Source organism: Rana temporaria, chromosome 1 (assembly GCF_905171775.1).
Source record: "Rana temporaria chromosome 1, aRanTem1.1, whole genome shotgun sequence".
NCBI classification, from domain to species: domain Eukaryota; kingdom Metazoa; phylum Chordata; class Amphibia; order Anura; family Ranidae; genus Rana; species Rana temporaria.
The window spans coordinates 368,035,140-368,050,293 of record NC_053489.1 but is presented as its reverse complement, the minus strand read 5'-3'; the positions used below and the strand labels follow the sequence as shown (position 1 = coordinate 368,050,293).

Here is a 15,154-nt window from a genome sequence, read left to right as displayed (position 1 = left end):
AGAAGGCTCATACACATTTGGCAGAGTGTTCCAGCCAACGGTCCCAGATTTTATTATATTTAGAAGGTTATCCTTATTGTAATTAAATTAACTTCTTGTACGGGACAGTAGCATTGGTATCCGCTAACCAGGATTTTAGTGGGGGGGGGGGGGGGAGAATCTCCTGCATCCAGTTCCAGGCTATTATGTTTCTTGTGCTAAATAAGGCTTTGTGTAGAAATATCCTCATGTATTTGTCAGCAGCTGCATCTGGAAATAATCCAAAGATAAACTTTTTAGGGTTTTAGGTCAGGGACGAGTCCATTTGGTCATGGAGGAATTATACCACCAGAAAGCATGAATCCTGGGAGAAGCCCACAGCAGGTTGTAAAAAGTGCAATTGACGTTGGAGCAGCATGGGCACTAGGAGCTGTGTGCAGGATGAGATCTAGCTATACATACTGGTGTCAGATAAGCCCTATGTAAATTATACACTTGCGTGGGGCAATCGGATATTTTGTGGAACATGGATTTGCAATTAACCAAGACCTCATCCCACTCCACTTTCTCTAGGCCCCCTAAATCTGTCTCCCAGCTGGCCTTAGCTTGGTAAGCTATTCCGGTGACTGGTGTAAAAGGCGAATTTCAACTTTTTAGGGTCAGTGCTTTAAACCATCTCCAACAGTGAAACCGGGGCCCAACAACGGGTATGCATCTTGAAACCGAGTGTGAAACGCTTGCCAGAGCTGGAAGTATCAAAGTAGCATAAAATTAGGGAGAGAGAACTCTTTAAGATCCTGAAATGTTTTGAGGCTAGTGTGAGAGATTACATAGATGGAGAGGCTTTAAAACTAGGTGGGGGAGGGATCAGAGGAAACAGAAAGCAGCGAAAGCGAATGTTTAGAGGAGGCACTAGCGATAATATAACCACTTGCTTACTGGGCACTTAAACCCCCATCCTACCCAGACCAATTTTCAGCTTTAAGCGCTGAGGCACTTTAAATGACAGTTGCGCGTGTCGCACAACACTGTACTCAACTTACATTTTTATAATTTCTTCCCCACAAATAGAGCTTCTTTTGACAGTATTTGATCACCTCTGCAGTTTTTTAATTTTTTGTTGAAAAAAAAAAAAAAGACTAATTACATTTTTTTTTATTTTGTTATAAAATTAAGCAAACGCTGATGAGGCTGCACTGATGGGCGGCACTGAAGGGCATAGATGTGTGGCACTGAGAAGTGGCACAAATAGGTTACACTTATAGGCAGCATTGCTAGGTGGCACCGATTGGCATCACTGGGCATTAATAGGTGACACTGTGTGCATTGATGGCACTGTGGGCACTGGCAGGCGGTTTTCATGGGCACTGATGAGGCTGATGTGCCTCCTTCCTCCTTGGGTGGGACCGATGTCCCTTGTGCACAAGCCAGTGATCGGCTTTTTTTTTCTCCTTGCGCTGTCAACGTGAGGAGAAAAAAAAGATTACCGATCCTTTGTTTACATCACATGATCAGCTGTATCAGCTGTCATTGGCTGACAGCTAATCATGTGGTAAGGGTCCGAGACCGGCCCCTTACACGGATTGGTGATCGCCTGAGTCTCGGTGACTCGGTAATCGCAGCGCGCGCGAAAAGAGGAGGTCTATTGAAGTCCGCGCTGTAGACGCCAATCGTCTATAGCGCGAATGTGAAGTGGTTAACCACGATACCTATGCCAGGGGTGAATGGGTTTGCAAATCAAAATCAGAAAAACTAAGGAGGAAATGATATGCGTCTGTACAAAACTGCCAGGAGCCTAGTTGACTAAATAAACAAACTGGAGCTGCTGATACACAGAGGATTTTGAGGTCTTGGGAAGATCAGAAACTTGGTTTGATAGCATGACTGGTAGCTATCCAGGGTTATTCCTTGTATTAGAGGGTCGGAGAGGGTAGAAAAGGGGGAGGGGTGTGCCTATATAGCAAGAATTATTCACAGGTGGAATACACCTGACATAATTGTCAAGTTATGGAAGAGAATGACGACATTTCAAATGCCCCAACTAGAAAGGATGCATTGCTAGACCTATTAATCACAAATAAAACGGATCTGATCGTGGAAGTGGAAATAAGAGCCAGCTTGGAAACCATCGATCACAGAATACTTATATTAAAGTGGAAGTCCACCTAAAAAAAAATATTAAAAGCCATCAGCTACAAATACTGCAGCTGCTGACTTTTAATATATGGACACTTACAGTACCTGTCCAGGGTGCCCGCAATGTCGGCAGCTGAAGCCTATTAGTCTCGGCTGCCCCCACTGGCATCCTCGTGAGGGAATCAGGAAATCAGGAAGTGAAGCCTTGTGGCTTCACTTCCTGGTTCCCTACTGAGCATGCGCGAATCGCAATGCGCGTCCACAGTGGTCCCTGCTGTCTTCTGGAACCTGTGTCTCCCCCAGAAGACAGCGGGGGAGGACAGTGTAGGCGCAGAAAGTAGCGTAGGTCACCGCGATCACCGCAGTGATCTATACCAGGAAGTATTACACAGGTCTCTGCTCCCTCCTCCCCCCTGAAAGGTGCCAAAGGTGATACCGGAGTATTCCATTTTTGGGTGGAACTCCACTATAAGCATAAATTATAGGAAAAGAGGGGGCGTGGCCTCAAGCTGCATGCAGTGAGACGTGTCTGAGCTGAGCTCCGCAGGCGGTCTCCTTTTCATTTGATCCTGCCACCGTTTACCTGACCCACCCGCCCCCGGTAACTTACCCCTGAAGTCCCATGATACTGTGGAGACATGTCCCCACCACGCAAAGTGTCAAATGGTGCAGCCAAATTGGAGAAATTCCGCCACCAGGACGGACAGTCTTGGGCCCAAGATGGTGGCTCCCCATCCACCTCGCCTGCCTCTCGTGACACCGACAATGCTGAGATGCTGGAAGCGATCACCACATGCCAACCCTCTCACCACCAGGATAGAGGAGGTGAAGGTAGAGATAACCTTACTACACCAAGACATGCAGCTATTGTGGGAAAAGGTCTGGGAGTTGGAGCACCGCCTGGGTCTTGTGGAAGACTACCACTGCGGGAGTCCTCAGACCAGGCAAACCACCTCATTGCACAACTTCAACAGAAGCAGGACAACATAGAGAACCGCATCAGGAGGAATAACTTATTTGTAGGTCTCCCAGAAGGCACAGAAGTTAACACCGCCACGTTTCTCGAAGACCTGCATATTACAACCTACGGGCGTGAGGCCTTCTTGCAGACCTTCGTGGTGGAAAGTGTGCACTGGATGCCAGCTAAAAAAACACCCCAGGGAGCACCGCCACAGGTTTTCTTTTTCTTTTTTTAAATTGTTTATAGATTTTCAAGTCAGACGAAGTAATTACATAATCCAGACATTTGAATGATTAAGAATGCAGGAAACAAACAATCACACTTTCAGCAGGAAACATAAAAGTCTGGTTGTATATAGGTTTGTTATAACCTAAAATAGAAATCAAGTTGCGGGTTCCACAAGAACAGCTAATCATGGCTCTGCTGAGTAGAAGAATATATCAACAATCTATTACCTATACATGAAAGAATAAAAAGAAAGAAGGGGGAATCATCCTATACGAATCAGTAGGGAATATGGGCAATGGGTGATCAGTTATGGTGGGGTGGAATGAGGCTCTGTGTTAAAATCAGAAGAGTCCCATCTCTCCCAAATAGCTTCGAATCTAGGTAGAGAATCATCTATAACAGCTGTAAGACGTTCCATCCTTCTAATATCAGCAATTGTCGATAAAAATTGTGCAAAGGTGGGAGGGGTGGTATCTCTCCAGCGTTGAGGGATGACACGTTTGGCTGCCAGTAAAAGAAAGGCCACCAGTTTGCAAAGATTTTTTTAGATTTTCGGAAGAGGTAAGCCTAGCAACATATATAAAGGTTGAAGGGGTACGCTGATCTCTAGGATCTTCTCGAGGAGATCATGGACTTGTGACCAAAAGGGAGTTATTAATGGACGATCCCAAAAGATGTGGAGGTGGGTACCCACAGAGGAGCCACATCTCCAACATTGGCTATGTGGGGTCAATTTATGTGCTGCTAAGTGTAGCGATACCCCCGCAGGAGCCGCTGGATAGATTTGGGATCTACTCTCATCAATTTATTCACCCCCTTTAAGTGGCTCGAACCCTCCCTTGGCACACCAGAGAATGCAATAATATTGTGTCCCCTACTTGACCGGGGCCACAATAACACGTATGGGCTATGCAATAACAATATAACAATGTTGTTACCTTTCCTTGACTTGCGGCTCTCCAGAGTAAACACACCTCACACAATAAGTATAGTAAAAAAACAAGAGGATACTTTACTTGGCATATAACAAAGGGGAAAAAGGGTGGAACAACAGGTTAAACACTCATAAACATTCGTTTAACCACTTCCCGACCACCTCATGTAGATATACGTCGGCAGAATGGCACGGACAGGCACATCAACGTACCTGTACGTGCCTGCCTAGACGTGGGTCGGGGGTCCGATCGGGACCCCCCCGCTACACTCGGCGGTCGGGTTCCCTCGGGGAGCGATCCGGGACGACGGTGCGGCTATTTGTTTATAGCCGCTCCGTCGCGATCGCTCCCCGGAGCTGAAGAACGGGGAGAGCCGTATGTAAACACGGCTTCCCCGTGCTTCACTATGGCGCTGCATCGATCGAGTGATCCCCTTTATAGGGGAGACTCGATCGATGACGTCATTCCTACAGCCACACCCCCCTACAGTTGTAAACACACACTAAGTGTACACTAAATCCTACAGCGCCCCCTGTGGTTAACTCCCAAACTGCAACTGTCATTTTCACAATAAAGAATGCAATTTAAATGCATTTTTTGCTGTGAAAATGACAATGGTCCCAAAAATGTGTCAAAATTGTCCGAAGTGTCCGCCAAAATGTCGCAGTCACGAAAAAAAATCGCTGATCGCCGCCATTAGTAGTAAAAAAAAAAAAATAATAATAAAAATGCAATAAAACTATCCCCTATTTTGTAAACGCTATAAATTTTGCGCAAACCAATCGATAAACGCTTATTGCGATTTTTTTTTTTACCAAAAATAGGTAGAAGAATACGTATCGGCCTAAACTGAGGAAAAAAAAAATGTTATATATGTTTTTGGGGGATATTTATTATAGCAAAAAGTAAAAAAAATTGAATTTTTTTCAAAATTGTCGCTTTATTTTTGTTTATAGCGCAAAAAATAAAAACCGCAGAGGTGATCAAATACCACCAAAAGAAAGCTCTATTTGTGGGGGAAAAAAGGATGCCAATTTTGTTTGGGAGCCACGTCGCACGACCGCGCAATTGTCTGTTAAAGCGACGCAGTCCCGAACTGTAAAAACACCTTGGGTCTTTAGGCAGCATATTGGTCCGGGGCTTAAGTGGTTAAAACCCCCTTTGCAGGTGTCCCTGCTGTAGTCAATAAAACAAGCTTGAAATGCTAAACGCAAATGAGTTAATGGATAACTATAGGTAGTCAATGCTCGCGAGCTCCCCTAGTGGGCAGTTCTGTAGTACTGCTAATGCAAAGAAATCCTTGGCCAGGCCTGGCTCAAATAACTTCAGAGTATCTCTTAAAGATGAAGTCTATGTCAAAAACGTTGGTGCACTTTTAATTGTAATCCAAAGGAACAAGCAATGAGCTCAGTCAAAAAGGGTATGGTGAACACAACTGCTGGCGGATCAATATCCAATCAGCGTCAGTCAACTCTGCTGGTATAACTCTCAGTTGCTAGGCCTCTCGGCTTAATCAGGGATCAACACGTGGCTCTGGTTCAAGGAGTACTAACAGTTTATAAGCTGGGGTAGTATTGAAACTTGGGCATGTTCCCTCTCACCTGAACAGACCCAGTCCACCTGAGTACTTCACGAAGGACGTGCCAATCAGTCACCGCTCCACACACACGGTCTCCGGTATCCGACTCTCCACTGCTACGATCGTCAGCTTGTGAGCTTCCCGGGTCTCAAAAAGGATGAGTCAGAGGCACTTGGTCTTGTCCTTCTACCGATGGCCACCTTCCAGGTGAATCTCCTGTCAGGCTTCGGGCCTAACTGCTTGGCTGTGATGCTCTCCTCTACACCCCGCTACATAAGATTTTGTAGATAGTGGAGATCTAGTGAAGTTTGTGAGGGCCTCTAGAACACATCAGTTCAAAGTCAGTAGGGACACTAAGGGTCAATTGGGGGGACAAGGATGCAAAAAAATGCCTAATCTGGAGGAAGGAATAAAAAAGGGATTTGGGGATTTTATGCTTTGACTGTAGGTCTGTGAAAGATAACAATGTACGTGTTATTGGGTGCACTAGGTGCCGTAGTTGAAATATGTTTGCTTGAGTCCAGGGCAACATAGTCATAGGATAAGCTGTCAGGGATTTCCGGGTTAAAGAGAATATTTATATAGGGTGGGCAAGGGGACGATAAGGAAAAATTACTAAACAACGTCTCCAGATTAAAGAGTGAATAGCATCGGGTTCAGACAGACCTTTCGTAAAAGAGCAAGCGATTTGTCGGGCGAGGGCCACAACAAGAAGCATGGGTGGGCAGGGACTGTAACTCCCATCTCTTTCAGACCATCTGTTTGGGGCAAGTCTAGACGTCCAGGAGTGTATGGCTTTTAAGTGAGTCGCCTAATAGTATTTAAAGTGGGAGTTCACCCCCAAATCAACTTTCTGACATTAGTTCCAGCATACTGCTAACATCTGCAGTATGCTGTTATTTTTTTTTTTTTGTTACGGTACTTATCGTTTTATGAGCCCTTGTTATCCGGCTCCGAGCGGGGATTGCTTTCCGGGTATAGGCGTTCCTAAGCGAAGAGTTGATTGACGGTCGGCTAAAGCGCGTCACGGCTTCCGAAAATACCCAAAGTGACACTCGGGTGTTTACGGCACCTGCGCAGTCAGCTCTACACGGCAGGCGTCGTTTAGCGCCGTAAACACTCGAGTGTCACTTTGGGTATTTTCGGAAGCCGTGACGCGCTTTAGCAGCCCGTTAATCAACTCCTTTTCGCTTAGGAACGCCTACTCCCCGCAGGATTCCCCGCTCGGAGCCAGATAACAAGGGCTCATAAAACGATAAGTACCGAAAAAAAAAAAAACAGCATACTGCAGATGTTGGCAGTATGCTGGAACTAATGTCAGAAAGTTGATTTGGGGGTGAACTCCCGCTTTAAATATATCGGGAGCTCCTAAGCTACCCTGTGAGCGGGGGGCCATGAGGACTGAGCTGGCTATTCTATGGGAGGCTTTATTCCAGATAAAGTTTAGAAAGTTCCTATGTAATGCTTTCAGTTGGGTCATGGTAATCGGTACCGGAAGAGTTTCAAAGAAATACAATAGTTTAGGGAGTATATAGACATTTTCAGGACATTTATCCTCCCAATGAGAGACCACGAATGCTTCATCCATAACTTCAGTAATCTACCTATCTCTATAAATAAAGGAGGGAAATTAACCTGGTATATGGTAGAATAGAAGTTGGTCAGGCGTACCCCTAAATATTTCAAGGAATGGGTGCACCAGCGGTAATTGAAGTTACCTCGTAGAGAGGCAAGTGCATCCGCCGGGATATTTTATACGAAGGGCCTCCTTTTTAGTTGAATTAATCTTAAAACCGGAAAGGCTACCAAATAAATCTAGAGTTACGTGGAGGAAAGGAAGGGAGATATGTGGGCGAGTGATCGTTAATAATATGTCATCCGCAAAGAGTGAGAGTTTGTACTCCTCCTGTCTCAGCGCCACCCCCGTATATCTGGGTGGGAACTAATACCCGCAGCCAAAGGCTCGAGACTTAAAATAAATAGCAAAGGAGATGGGACAGCCCTGTCTGGTACCATTACTCAAGGGAAATGGCGATGAGACACAGGAAGCCAATCGAACCTGAGAGGTGGGTGTGGAGTATAGCGCTTTAAAAGCCTGCATAAATGGACCCGAAAAAAACCTATTTCGTCAAGGTGGCAAACATAAAGGACCAATTTAGACGGTTAAAAGCTTTCTGCGCATCTAAGCTCAACACAATAGCAGGTCTCCCGGTCTTGGTCAAAAGGTCAATAAGATCAATGGTTCGTCTTGTGTTATCCCCTGCATGTCTAGTAGGAACAAATCCTACCTGATCCCTATGTATCAAAGATGGAAGAAGAAGGTAAAGTCTATTTGCCAGTATTTTAGTGAATATTTTATAGTCGGAGTTCAGGAGAGCTATGGGGCGATAATTGTCAGGGATTGATGGATCTTTGTCTGGTTTCGGGATAACCGTTATATAAGCATGTAAGAATTGAGAGCAGGGTACAGTCCCTTTCAACAGTGATGCAAATAAAGTTACTATATGGGGCAGCAACTCCGGGAGAAATTTCTTATAATAGGAGTAAGGGAGTCCTATAGGGCCTGGAGATTTATGAGATGGGAGTTCTTTAATGACCGAGGAGATCTCTTCAGCAGTGATCTGTGCATCAAGTCCAGAACGGTCACCTGAGGACAATTTGGGTAAATTAAGAGAGTCAACGAAAGCGTCAAATTTCTCCTGGGACTCTGAGTCCTCAGATAAACAGTTATACAGGTCTTGATAGAAATGTCCAAATACTTTAGTCATACCCCGAGGGCAGTAAGTGGGAACCCCATCCGGCTGGAGAATGAAATCGGGTAAAGAGGCATGGGGGCGAGGTTTTAACCTATTGACCAATATTCTGTGAGGTTTATTGGCAAATTCATAACATTTTTGCTTTGACCAGAGCATAGATTTAACAATTCTGTTCAGATCTAGTGATTTGATACGGCTTCTCAGGGAGGTCACAATGTGGAGGCGGTCCACCGTGGGAGAACTAAGAAGATTCCGCTCAGCTTTTGTTAAGTCAGCTAATGGAGTCGTGCGAGGCGAGATTAAGGTGAGATCCAGCAATGCATTCACCCCTAAAAGAAAAAAAAGCCTTGTGAGCTTCCCACAGGGTAGAGACCTCATTGAGTTGAAAAAATTTGGATAATTGGTGTTGTAAGTGCAAATGAACAGCAGGGGTATTGAGAAGGGACTCATTGAGACGCCAGTGACACGTTCTAGAAGTTGGTGCAGACAAGAGGAGCTCGAATTAAATGGGCGCGTTGTCTGACCATGTAATCGCATGGACATTAGAGTCAGTTAAATAGGACAACAGTGGAGCGGTAATGAAAAAAATGATCTAGTCTCGTGTATAATTTGCATGAGGGTGAGAAAAAGGTAAATTGTCTAGCGATTGGATGTTTTACTCTCCAAGCATCAAACAAGTTATGAGCCCTGATTGTCTTTTGGAATGAGGCAGAGGGCCTCTGTGCTTGTCCAAGGGGGGGTTTTGTGGAGTAAGGAAAATCTATCCTTGGAGGGTGACATACATAAGTTTAAATCCCCACCAATAATCATGAAGGGTTGGGAAAAGGCGGAAAGCTTTTCAAAAAAATCCTCAAGAAACCCAATCTGACCCGAGTTGGGAGCATAAACATTCGCCAAGGTGAAAGATGTGTTCTTGTAATCACAGTTCAAGAGAATAAAGCGGCCATGAGGATCTAAAAATTAGGATTTGACACGTATGGCAGAGGAACATTTGAAAAGAATAGCCACTCCGGCTTTAACGGAGGGATCAGAGTCAATAAATGTGGTAGGGAAGTGTTTAGATGCAAATTTTTAAATGAACCATCAGCCTTAAAGTATGTCTCTTAAACCATGATCACGTCAGCATTAAAGGACCTGAACTCTCAACGCCAGCCATCGTTTACGGATGGAGCCCAGGCCCTTAACATTGTAAGAGTATATTAATAGCCATTGCTAAGCATTGTAAGCATATCTTGCAATACATACAAAAACCATATATTCAGCAGAGACCATGATGTAAAAAAAAACTAGTGATTATAGTAAGTTGGCACAAGGTCAAAAAAAACAACTAAAAATTTGAAAAAAGAAACAAAAATAGAAAAAACAAGAGTAATATATGGGAGTCCCAAGGGCATTTGGAAAGGAAGTCAAAGGTCAAGACGGACCCTAGGGTCCCCATTATATGCAAAAAAGGATTGTAAAACATGGGGGGAAAAAAACATTAGGAACAACAAAAAAAAGGAATATACCTTTCAGGCATGAAGCCTGAGGGGAATGGACCCCTCAGGAGGTCACGGTCACACACCAGGACAGAGGGGGGGCATGCCAGCCTGCAGGATCCAACGTATTGGCCTCAGTCTGTTCCAGGAGAACTGCAAGGAAGAAAACAATCAGGAAACACTTAACAAGAAATTGTTCAGGGGGTAAAAACCCAGCTGCATGGAGCAGACAGAAAAGAAAAGATAAATCTGGAGATCAGAGAGATCAGGCCCAAAGGTGGGGATCAGAGCCACCATATAGAAGGGCAGCAAAAAGAGAGAAAGAAAAAGAAGGCAAAATCAGGTGTGACCCTTCGATGATGTAGCCCTTTGAGGAGTGAAGACAGAATTCCAAGATACATATCTTGCCTGGAGTAGAAAGAGGTCTGGGTACTGGAGGTTGTGCCTGCAGGTCCTCATCCGGGATGGGAGGGAGACTCAGGTTCCTGATGAAAGAGTCACATTCCTGAAGATCCCTAATGGAATGCTGCCCTCCATCTTTGGTTACTGATAAACTAAATGGAAAGCCCCAATGGTACAGGGTTTGATGCCGCTGTAGGTGTGTTGTGACAGGCTTCAGAGTCCGACGTTTGGCTAAGGTAATGGGAGATCGCTAAAAAGTTGAATCTTTGCACCTTTAAATTCAATTCTTTATCTGTTGCGTGTGATGATGGTCAAAGCTTCTTTGCTTTCGTAGAAGTGGAAGCGAACAATGATATCTCTGGGGTTGGCTCCCTGAGGAAGCTTAGGAGCCAGTGATCTGTGTGCCCGGTCAAGGCGCCAATCTATATCCGGGATATCGGGTGCAAGATAAATGAAGAGAGCCAGCAGGTAGGGCTGAATTTCCTTATCGGGAATTGATTTGGGGACCCCGCGGATCCGTAGGTTTTGTCGGCGTTCTCTATTCTCAATATCCTTTTGTTGTATTTGAAGCTGCGTCACAGCATTTTTAAGAGTAGTATTTTCATCTTCTAAAGCATGGACATATTGGACCATATCATCAAACTTGGTCTCAAGATTATCAGTGCGCTCCCCCAATTGTTCTATCTCCCCTCTAAGTTCGTGTGCTAATTTGTTTACCTCTTTAGCGATGTTGTTGGTGAGGTTCTGCAGCAGAGCCTGTAACTTTTGGTCAAGCACCTTTTCCGTCACCGGCGCCGTCATTGCTGGCAGGGTAGAAGCTGATGGCTGGGATGCGGGCTGTTCAGTAAAAAGAGAAGGATCAACCACCGAGGACACGTCGGGCGGATCTGTGGTGTCAGTCATTTTTTGTAAATGCGCCGCTCATCCCTGACCTTCCCCATATAAAACATCCGTTAAGCAGTTGGGCAGTTCCTGGAGCTAGTGGAACGGCTCCCGGGGCTGTAGAAGCTGGCGATGCGGAGCGGGAGCCACGGAAGGACAAAGATAGGCCAAAGTTCCGGTTTTAAGCTTTTTCACAGGCCACACATGCGCCCCCCCCCCATACTTTAGGCTTTTGTTAGTTGCATCATTCAGTTAATAGCGCAACTTCTCCAATAGCTGTATGAAAACAGTGACATACAGTTGTTAATGTGATGACCCAGGACAGGCAGCAGCAATCCAGGGAGCCTTCAATGTTCCTTAGGGGGGAATTCAGGTGTCCAGGAAGGCAAGAATGGATGTAGGCAAAAATTTTGGGTGCACCAAGATGGCCGCCGGCCTCCGGGACTAGCCCAAAGCCGCGGTCTCTCCTAGATCTGCCGCCCGGCGGGGGTGCATCTGACCGCGGGGTCCCCAAGCTGAACTGCCGCGATAGGCTGGAGGGCTTGGGCCAGACTTGGGCCAGACTCGGTTGTAACAAGGAGGCTAGCGGGGGGCCCAGGGAGCGGCAGATGGCAAGCCTCTCACCTGTATCTTTGCAGTGTCGTCACCCGTCCAGTTCCTCCAGCGGATGCTGTCCCCCCGATCCTATGAGGCTGCCTCTGATGTACCCCGGAGTGCCCCCGCTCGACCCACGGCAATCGAGCGTGGATGCTGCGGAGGCCTGTTAGGCCACAAGATGGCGGCGGGTCGGTAGTGTGTGGAGCCGGCTGCGAGCCGAGAAGGACGAACGGCTGGCCGGGCTCCTCAATATCGTCTGGGAACAACTCCTGGGGTGCCTTGGGATCAGGATGGGAAGTAAGGTGGCTGCTTGTGGAGTCTTTAGCCCGGGATGGCAGTGGATACACGTCGGGTAAGCGGAGCTCCACTGTTACACGTCCTTCTCCATTCATTGCCCGGACAAGCCCCCCCCACCGCCACAGGTTTTCATCGCCAAATTCCTCAATTACAAGGACTGTGATGCCATCCTCTGTCTAGCCAGGGAGATAGGCAACATACCGCTGCATAACCATCAGGTTATGGCTTTCCCGGACTTCTCAGCAGAGGTCCAGAGGCAGAGCGGCCAGTTTACCGACATCAAGAGGCACCTGCGAGTCCGTCATCTGAAGTACGTGATGCTGTTCCCTGCACGCCTCCGTGTCATTGCCGAAGATCGAGTCCACTTCTTTGAGGAGCCTGAGGCTGCTTGGCTGGATCGGCTGAACCCTGCCTGAGCTGTGAGTACTGTGTGAGCCCCAGTTTGGACATTGTCTCCCCACACACTGGAGGTCTTTGCCCACCATCCTACTCTGCTTATTGTTTTGGGGATGGGGGGCTATGCACCCATGTTTTGACTGTCTATTTTCGGCAGATGTCCAGTTATCTACTATTCTACTATCTGGGATGTAAATGCTGCCTATTAAGGAACTACATCGTGCCATATTACTGCCTGCGGACACAGAGCAGCTTTGTGGTCAATTTTTCTACCTCCATTTCCTGGCCACGGACAGTATACCGCTGGAGTCCTACCGTGTGCAGTACTATTCAGAGGATTTTTATTCCCCCTGAGTTAAGTTAGACAAGTTTACTTTTTTTCTACCTCAAGTCTGATACCCCAACTGATGGCCTGTCTGTATAGGGCATCATGCTGGTGCCTAATATGGTCCTACACTTCTTTGGGTCTTGTCTTTAGAACTAATGCTCACACAAGTTGGGGACTGTGTAGAGCTGGGTGGATTAGACCATTTTTATTTTTTCTGGTTGACCGAAATCTCCAGTATGGGTAAATAAAGTGCAGTGCCTATACGGAGCCCGCCCCAAAAGCGGGTTCTAAATGTTGTGTCACAAAGGAAAATAACACCCTTAAAATTATTACGTGACTAATACATATTCTATGGAGTGATATTGAAAGTGCCCAAAGCAAGGGCTCCCCTCTAAATGTAGTATCCTTGTAACTGAGTGTTCATAAACAGTAAGTGTACTCCAGTGAAGTGATAAGTAGTCCTGTGAAGTTCAAGGGCTAAACCTGAAACAACCAATTCACTTCAATTAATTAAGAAGTGTCCATACACTGTGGAAAGTGATAATGAAACAATCCCTGTGAGGTCAGCAAGGAAGGTTCCCCTCAAAGATGTAATCCCAGGAACTCAGAAAAGATGAAATGCCCTTACCGGAATACGTGGACCCATAAACACACCGTACGGCGGTGGGTCACTAATGCGTATTGGGCCGATTGCCCTATGTGGTCACTGTCGGGGTCCAATTCATCGCTTGCGCTAGACGTGGTTCACCTTAAACTGCGTCTGGATAGGACTGCCGTCAGATATGGAACTCCAATGTGGATTGGTTGTTTTCAGGTTTAACCCTTGAACTTCACAGGACTACTCATCACTTCACTGGAGTACACTTAGGGCCAGATCCACAAAGCACTTACGCCGGCGTATCTCGAGATGCGCGGCGTAAGTGTATATATACGCCGGCGTAACTATGCGCCGTATCCACAAAACTAGATACGCCTGAAAATTGGCTTTTTCCGACCGACGTAATTTTTCTGCGCCGGCGCATATATACGCTGGGCGCATCTGGCACTCCCATTGATTTGCTATTCAAATATGCAAATGAGGGCGATAGGGCGATCCACAAACATACGTTCGTAAGTTGTACGTGCGGCCTAAAGTTACCCCTCATAAAGCAGGGGTAAGTCAGCAGCAGACATGCACAGGTCAGCTGGAGAGCAGCTTCAGCAGCACCGTTACGGACGAGCTGAGCATCCACACTTGCAGGACAACAATCTGTATGCCAACATGCCAGGGGCATTCATGGTCATAGCTATACTACTGGCTTCACAGGCACGTAGGAGGGCACGGGAGAGGATATACTGACCGCGCCTAAACTTCTTTGGCATGGGGGATTCGGAGGTGTATCGCATCTTCAGATTCAGCCCTGCTGCCATCCTGGAATTAGCCACAACCCTGAAAGATGACATCAGCAGCAAGATAGATCGCTCACAAGCAGTGAAGCCGCTGGTCAAGGTACTGGCAGCACTCCATTTCCTTGCCAGTGGCTCGTTCCAGCGTACAAGTGGAGTTGTGGCTGGGATGGCACAATCCTCCATTAGCAGATGTGTGCACCAGGTTGTCCCCGCAATCCTCAGACGCATGTCCCACCACATCATTAGACCCACCCAGGAGCATCTGTGGCAGAAGGCAATGCGTGAGTTCTACAGTATTGCAAGATTCCCACGCACTGTGGGGGCCATTGATTGCACACATGTGGCACTACGGCCCCCCTGTGACACAGAGCACAAATACTGCAATCGTAAGCATTGGCATTCCATCAACGTACAGGTGATAGCCGATGACCAATGCCTCATATGGCACGTCCGTGCCAAACACCCAGGGTCCAGCCACGACAGCTACATATACCGTCAAAGCACCATCCCAACAGAATTTGAACAGAACGTGTACGGGAACAGCTGGCTGGTTGGTGAGTGACATGGGTGTCAGGCATGACTGTCCGACCCCATGATGCAGACATCACGAGGGGCACATGCACGACTAACATCCTCCTGTCTTTTCCCTTCCAGGTGACTCTGCATATGCACTTGGGCCCCATCTCATGACTCCATTCCGGTATCCCGAAACCAGAGGAGAGAGAAGATACAATGATGCACACACACGTACCCGTGCAGTGGTGGAACGCACCTTTGGCCTCCTGAAGTCCTGTTTCCGATGCCTGGATAA

General features: G+C 46.7%; 1 protein-coding gene across 3 annotated transcripts in view; it reads left to right on the top strand.

Annotated features, from left to right (window-relative positions):
• TJP3 (tight junction protein 3) overlaps positions 1-15,154 on the top strand; it is a 432,362-nt gene that overhangs the window by 283,827 nt on the left and 133,381 nt on the right. The gene's annotated exons all lie outside the window — the stretch shown is intronic.